The 7,932-nt window shown below is 47.6% G+C and overlaps 3 non-coding genes across 3 annotated transcripts; all 3 read right to left on the minus strand.

The window, feature by feature from the left end:
• Positions 1 to 5,379: 5,379 nt before the first annotated feature.
• On the minus strand, positions 5,380 to 5,451 carry trnaq-cug (transfer RNA glutamine (anticodon CUG)). The gene has a single exon. It is a non-coding gene; the product is annotated as a tRNA-Gln (tRNA).
• A 296-nt stretch (positions 5,452 to 5,747) lies between these two features.
• Positions 5,748 to 5,820, minus strand: trnaf-gaa (transfer RNA phenylalanine (anticodon GAA)). Its single transcript has one exon. It is a non-coding gene; the product is annotated as a tRNA-Phe (tRNA).
• Positions 5,821 to 5,926: 106 nt separating this feature from the next.
• Positions 5,927 to 6,000, minus strand: trnai-aau (transfer RNA isoleucine (anticodon AAU)). Its single transcript has one exon. It is a non-coding gene; the product is annotated as a tRNA-Ile (tRNA).
• Between the last annotated feature and the right edge of the window lie 1,932 nt (positions 6,001 to 7,932).

Raw genomic sequence — 7,932 nt, forward strand, 5'->3', positions numbered from 1 at the left:
AGCCCGGACTCTGAGCAGTGGTGGAGCCTGGACACTGGGCACTGGTGCATCTGAAGAAGCCCGGACTCTGAGCAGTGGTGGAGCCTGGACACTGGGCACTGGTGCAGCTGAAGGAGCCCGGACTCTGAGCAGTGGTGGAGCCAGGACACTGGGCACTGGTGCAGCTACACTGGGCACTGGTGCAGCTGAAGGAGCCTGGACACTGGGCACTGGTGCAGCTACACTGGGCACTGGTGCAGCTGAAGGAGCCTGGACACTGGGCACTGGTGCAGCTACACCGGGCACTGGTGCAGCTGAAGGAGCCCGGACTCTGGGCAGTGGTGGAGCCTGGACACTGGCCACTGGTGCAGCTACACTGGGCACTGGTGCAGCTGAAGGAGCCTGGACACTGGGCACTGGTGGAGTCTGGACACTGGGCACTGGTGCAGCTACACTGGGCACTGGTGCAGCTGAAGGAGCCTGGACACTGGGCACTGGTGGAGTCTGGACACTGGGCACTGGTGCAGCTGAAGGAGCCTGGACACTGGGCACTGGTGCAGCTACACTGGGCACTGGTGCAGCTGAAGGAGCCTGGACAATGGGCACTGGTGCCGCTACACTGGGAACTTGTGCAGCTGAAGGAGCCTGGACACTGGGCCATGGTGGAGCCTGGACACTGGGCACTGGTGCAGCTACACTTGGCACTGGTGCAGCTGAAGGAGCCTGGACACTGGGCACTGGTGCAGCTACACTGGGCACTGGTGCAGCTGAAGGAGCCTGGACACTGGGCCATGGTGGAGTCTGGATACTGGGCACTGGTGCAGCTGAAGGAGCCTGGACACTGGGCACTGGTGGAGTCTGGACACTGGGCACAGGTGCAGCTATATTGGGCACTGGTGCAGCTGAAGGAGCCTGGACACTGGGAACTGGTGCAGCTGGTAGAACTGGTGGACCTGAAAGGACTAAGTCATCTGATGCCACAAGATTTGCCACTGTGGCTTCCTCTCCAAAGAAATCAATGAAACCCTCATCCATTTCCACTTGCTCGTCCACATCTATCTCCTCCAGCAAATGAGAGGTCCTCTCAGAGGTAGGGCACATGTCCTCCAGGGGCTGACTATTCTGCCTCAACAAGTACTGTACTCCAATGAGCTCTCCTGAGGAAATATTTGTAACAGAAAACGTTTTTAATGGAAATTATGCAGAAAGGTTTATTCAGAAATGCAGTAAATATTTTGTTGTCCACTTCTGTATGAACAATATATATCTAATTCAGAGGGTATCATAAAAAGACAGGATTACTCTATATTCTACTATGTATTTTATTTTCTCCCCTGAAACCTAGAACACAGAATAATGTACAAATATTCTGGTAGTATAATTTTTCTCTGATATGTCAAAATTACATTATTACTGTCCAAAAGCAATTGTAATTTTAACAAAAACATGCTACATCATGAGCTGCATTTATCAAAATATTTTTACCTGTGTATACTGCAGGTCGAGTGAAGCTTGGGACCAATTTCCTGCCATACAACTTATTGTAGTTCTCATTGACAGAGTAAACCAGCTCCCCTGTGTAAGAGCGCAGAGTTGAACCTTCATCTGCAACAGCAGCTTCAGCCCGGTCCTGATTCCAGCGTAATAAACCTTCCAGAAGATAAATCTGGAAGTTCAGGCTGTTTGCGCTGTTCCCTAGAAAAAGAAATAGAAAGCCAAATATTGCTTTGAGAAAATGCAAAACAGAAAATTTAATCTGCAAATATCTTGATAAACATGAATTAGTGGCAAAATGTGGTATATTCTGACATGACAAACCTGGAATAAATCTGCTTAGGTGGCAGTGAAATGATTCCAGGGATGTGGAGCCTCTGGCACAACGATAGGTTTTTAGAACCACCCCACCCTTGTTTGTAGTTCCAGTTTCAGTATAGAGCGGCACATTTGGAGGATCTTGGATACAGGTGACGTGCCGCCTCTGGACATTCCAGATGTGCTGCATTCTCACACTGTCAAGTAGTGGAACACCAAGAGCATCATTCCCCTTGCCACCCATGAGCTCTCTGATGAGCATATCAAGGAGGCGGATAGTGGTTTCTTCTCCTCGTGTTCTCCTCCTGCAGTGCTGGAGCAGCTCAGCTTTAGTTAAATGATGGTCCAGTTCTGCCTCCGTCAGTGTAGGCCAGCCCTGTTGGATGAGTTGCTCCCTTTTGGCCCGTCTCAGCAGAGTGAGATCCCCTGCATCCCACTCAAAAATACAGGATGACAGCCTAGCCATAAAAGTAGGGTACCACTGGTGGGCATCAGTGGTGCACCCTACTGCCAGACGTCGCATAAAATGCCAAATGTCTAGGCGGACGATGACATCGGGCCAGCCGCTGAACCGCCTCTTCAATTTAGTCTCTCCCACTGTCTTGCAACAATCACAGTCCAAATAAATGACAGTGGGAGGATCAACACCAGCACTCCGGTATCGCTCCATGAGCCCTGCAGCCATGTGGTCTAACCCAGCCCCTTCATTCGCAGTCAGGACACTCATCAGCACCTGACCTATCTCATTGCCGACTGAGGTAAGCCACTGTGCTGTGCCTTTCGCAGGCCCGCTCAACTTCTTGGTGATCTGAAAGAAACAATAAGCATAGCAAATAATACAACAGGTATCCAAATCAGTTACACTGAAAAAAATAAAGCTCTCTCGGTCTAAAAATACATTATAGATAAGGGTACAGTCAAGTAAGCAGCTTATCTGACCTTCTTAGTTGAATCCATTTTTAAAATTGATCCATACGTGGATGTTATGCTGGCCTTTATGTGATCGAGCCTGTTGAGAATGTCCTGACTGTATACAGTGAGGAGCCATTTGTAGCTGGGTACTGAAGCAAGTGGTGGTGGCTCCTGGAAGTGCACCGGATGCAGGCCACGATTATCAAAAAAGGCCACACACTCTGATGTGTACCGAAGCGCACATTTCAACCACTCCTCACTGTGGTTCTCTCTCGGCTGGCCGATGATCCTCACTGGGCCATTCCCCATGCCCCTCTCACGCAGCAAGCGAAGAACCCGAATTTCACAGGCATACCTTGGAAAAAAGTATTCATTTAAGTATCTTATTGTAAGGTATCTAATTATTGTAGGAAATATTTATCAAAAAAGGTAGCACATAAGTGAAAATGACTTGCAAAAAAATTACTTGCGTGTGAGGATGACCCTGAATTCAGATCGATGGGCCAGGTCCAACTGCTGCAGCACAGCATGACTCCAGGACAGGTAGCTGGTTCTACACCTGGTGCAGATCAGGGTCTCTGTCACCAGGTTGCAGTATCTGTCAATGTCTAACACCTGTCGTACCCTCCTGTGCAGTCCACCACCACACAGCTGTTGCGTGGCACAGGCAGGGTTAGTACACTGGAGCCGCACCTTCCACAGCTTATATGGCATCCAGAGCAAGAGAAGCTGTGAAAAAAATCAGGTGTTGGAGCTTGGTGGTACAACAGGGCTGGTGGAGGGGGGTGATACCACAACTGTAGGTTTTCACGCAGCTCCAGCTTTCCCTTTGCACCAACCCTAAAAAGTGCTTCCGACACCCACTTCTGGTCTTGCTGTGGCATTGTCTGTGGCCACAGAAGGGGGAGATCTTCTGGCTGAGATGAGACCTGCTGATATTATCAAAAACACTGGTTTAAATAAAAGCTAAGAGAGCATTAAATGATGAAGACATCTATATATTTTGAATGAACAAAAGAAGGAACATGAACTAACGTGGAAGCAATCAAAGTCCTCGAGACAGTGTGAAAGGCTAACGAATGCAAGTTGGCCTCTTAATTGACCTAAAAATGGGGCTGTATCTAACATGTAGAGGGATGTTAGGGAGGACAGCTGAAACGGTCAGATGTCACTTAGACCAGCGGGTCTCAATTCAAGTCCTCGCGCCCCCTGCTCTTCACATTTTGTAAGTTTCTTGTATAGCTTCAGACATTTGTTCCATTCGAACGTAAGTGCCCTGAGAACTGGACATCACATGACATCCCTCCGTGATTCAAGTTCAAAGCGTATGTATACGTTCAATTCATAGTGAGTAATACAGTGGTGTATCGAGGTATACAGAGGTAAATGATGTCACACTTCTCCATGTGTGAAGAATTTGCGCAGCACAAATCCGTGAACCAATGTTCCAAAGTGAAGTATACTTTGACGGATTTCCCCTGCTCAGGGAGTGGGGAGCAATGAACACTGTGTAGGGACCATGTCATTCGCTAGGAGCTCACTTCTAATGAGCTGATTATCTGAATCAGGTGTGCTAACAAAGAGAGACATGCAAAACATGCAGACCTGGGGGAAGCGAGGACTAGAATTGAGAACCGCTTCCTTAGACTTTAAGTCAGTGTGAGCAAAAGAGGTGAGAAGTTGTGTGCATGACCCGAGTGTTCCAAGGTAGCCTACATAATACAAGAATCCATACACATGCATACTGGCGTAACAAGACCGAGAAGGTCCTTAAACACAAAAGCTTAATCTCTTTGTAAATTCGACAACATAATCTCGGCCAGTGCAAAGGAGCAAGCCCAGAGGAGGGACAGCCTCTTTGCATCAAACCCGTCATTCCCAGCTATGCTCATCATTCTTGAAAGGCCAGGGGAATTAGCTGAAATGGTAGAGCGCTCGCTTAGCATGCGAGAGGTAGTGGGATCGATGCCCGCATTCTCCAAGTTGGCTCCTGCCCTTTTACTCACACATCCCTAGATCAGTGGTTTTCAATCCTGTCCTGGAGGCATCCCTGCCCTGCACATTTCGCATTTCCCCTCATCTAACACACCTGTTTCAAATCATCAGCTCATTAGTAGAGACTGCAAGACCTGATTTGGGTGTGTCTAATAAGGGAGACATACAAAATGTTCAGGGCAGGGGTGCCTCCAAGAAAGGTTTGAAAACCATTGCCCTAAAGAGACCGACTGAGCGTTGACGCAATGCTGCCACACTCCCACGTTAGCTTTTTTTGGGCTCACAGCTGCCAAAAAGTATTTCAGACATGGTCCTGTGCAAATTGGTTGCAAAACAGTGCCATATTACGCACAGTTCCCTAAAACAGTGGTTTTCAAACCTGTCCTGGAGGCACCCCTGCCCTTCACATTTTGAATGTTTCCCTCATCTAACACACCTGTTTCAAATCATCAGCTCATTAGTAGAGACCGCGAGACCTTATTTGGGTGTGTCTAATAAGGGAGACAATAAAAATGTGCAGGGCAGGGGTGCCTCCAGGACAGGTTTGAAAAACACTGCCCTAAAGAGACAGACTGAGCATCGATGCAATGTGGCCACACTCTCTACATTAGTTAATTTTTTTGGACTAAAAGCTGCCGAAAAGTATTTCAGACATTGTCCTGCGCAAACTGGTTGCAAAATAGGTCCCACCGAGATTTGAACTCGGATCACTGGATTCAGAGTCCAGAGTGCTAACCATTACACCATGGAACCTTAACTGGTGCAGCTGTTGCTCACAGGGCTACAAACACTGGCACCATCGCCAAGCTAGTGCTGTTTTATCTTTTCCTGCGACAAGAAAGCACACAGGCTCCACCGAGATTCGAACTCAGATCGCTGGATTCAAAGCCCAGAGTGCCATTACACCATGGATCGAAACTGCTTGGTTGGAAGCCAACTTGGAAACAGATACCTCTCTGGCTGTGGGGAAGCAGTTATACAGAGAGGTTGGAACCCAGTGATTATTGGTCAATGGCCCGCCTCAAAAAAGGGAAAAGTGTGGGAGATGTTGCCGAAACCCGGGATTGAACCAGGGACCTTTAGATCTTCAGTCTAACGCTCTCCCAACTGAGCTATTCCGGCTACAACAAACCTCTGCTTAGCAAGCAGGGATTTCAGTGAGATCACCCTACTCTTTGTCGGAGCTGAAGAGCACAGCAGAGATGAGCCACCAGACAATAAAAACAGCTGGCCAGTATGGGGATCAAACCCAAGACCTTGGCGTTATTAGCACCACGCTCTAACCAGCTGAGCTAACCGGCCTGTCTTAGCCATCCGTGTCTGCCTGATCGGAAAAAACCTGCCATAATGTTTGTGAATGCAATGAGACAATAAAGCTTAACATTTTAACCTGAACAAGGGCTCGTCCGGGATTTGAACCCGGGCCCTCTCGCACCCAAAGCGAGAATCATACCCCTAGACCAGACAGTGTGAAAGGCACTGACAAGAAGGCCCAAAGACAAGAAAAAATAGCTATTTCAGCAACCATAAAAGAAGGAACATGAACTAACGTGGAAGCAATCAAAGTCCTCGAGACAGTGTGAAAGGCTAACGAATGCAAGTTTGCCTCTTAATTGACCTAAAAATGGGGCTGTATCTAACATGTAGAGGGATGTTAGGGAGGACAGCTGAAATGGTCAGATGTCACTTAGATTAGCGGGCCTCAATTCCAGTCCTCGCGCCCCCTGCTCTTCACATTTTGTAAGTTTCTCGTATAGCTTCAGACATTTGTTCCATTCGAACGTAAGTGCCCTGAGAACTGGACATCACATGACATCCCTCCGTGATTCAAGTTCAAAGCGTATGTATACGTTCAATTCATAGTGAGTAATACAGTGGTGTATCGAGGTAAATGATGTCACACTTCTATATGTGTGAAGAAGTTGCGCAGCACAAATCCGTGAACCAATGTTCCAAAATGAAGTATACTTTGACGGATTTCCCCTGCTCAGGGAGTGGGGAGCAATGAACAGTGTGTAGAGACCATGTCAATCACTATGAGCTCACTTCTAATGAGCTGATTATCCGAATCAGGTGTGCTAACAAAGAGAGACATGCAAAACATGCAGACCTGGTGGGAGCGAGGACTAGAATTGAGAACCGCTTCCTTAGACTTTAAGTCAGTGTGAGCAAAAGAGGTGAGAAGTTGTCTGCATGATCCGAGTGTTCCAAGGTAGCCTACATAATTCAAGAATCCATACACATGCATACTGGCGTAAAAAGACCGAGAAGGTCCTTAAACACAAAAGCTTAATCTCTTTGTTAATTCGACAACATAATCTCGGCCAGTGCAAAGGAGCAAGCCCAGAGGAGGGACAGCCTCTTTGCATCAAACCCATCATTCCCAGCTATGCTCGTCATTCTTGAAAGGCCAGGGGAATTAGCTCAAATGGTAGAGCGCTTGCTTAGCATGCGAGAGGTAGTGGGATCGATGCCTGCATTCTCCAAATTGGCTCCTGCCCTTTTACTCACACATCCCTAGATCAATGGTTTTCAATCCTGTCCTGGAGGCATCCCTGCCCTGCACATTTCGCATTTCCCCTCATCTAACACACCTGTTTCAAATCATCAGCTCATTAGTAGAGACTGCAAGACCTGATTTGGGTGTGTCTAATAAGGGAGACATACAAAATGTTCAGGGCAGGGGTGCCTCCAGGAAAGGTTTGAAAACCATTGCCCTAAAGAGACCGACTGAGCGTTGACGCAATGCTGCCACACTCCCACGTTAGCTTTTATTGGGCTCATAGCTGCCAAAAAGTATTTCAGACATGGTCCTGTGCAAATTGGTTGCAAAACAGTGCCATTTTACGCACAGTTCCCTAAAGCAGTGGTTTTCAAACCTGTCCTGGAGGCACCCCTGCCCTTCACATTTTGAATGTTTCCCTCATCTAACACACCTGTTTCAAATCATCAGCTCATTAGTAGAGACTGCGAGACCTTATTTGGGTGTGTCTAATAAGGGAGACAATAAAAATGTGCAGGGCAGGGGTGCCTCCAGGACAGGTTTGAGAACCACTGCCCTAAAGAGACAGACTGAGCATCGATGCAATAATCCACAATCTCTACGTTAGTTAATTTTTTTGGACTAAAAGGTGCCGAAAAGTAGTGATGGCAAAATCGAGGCCTCGTGAACCAATGAAACAGTTGAACCAAATGTGCCATATTGTTTCGAGGCTTCGAATCAATCCGACACCC

The sequence above is a fragment of the Carassius carassius genome, chromosome 8, assembly GCF_963082965.1.
Source record: "Carassius carassius chromosome 8, fCarCar2.1, whole genome shotgun sequence".
Lineage (NCBI taxonomy): Eukaryota > Metazoa > Chordata > Actinopteri > Cypriniformes > Cyprinidae > Carassius > Carassius carassius.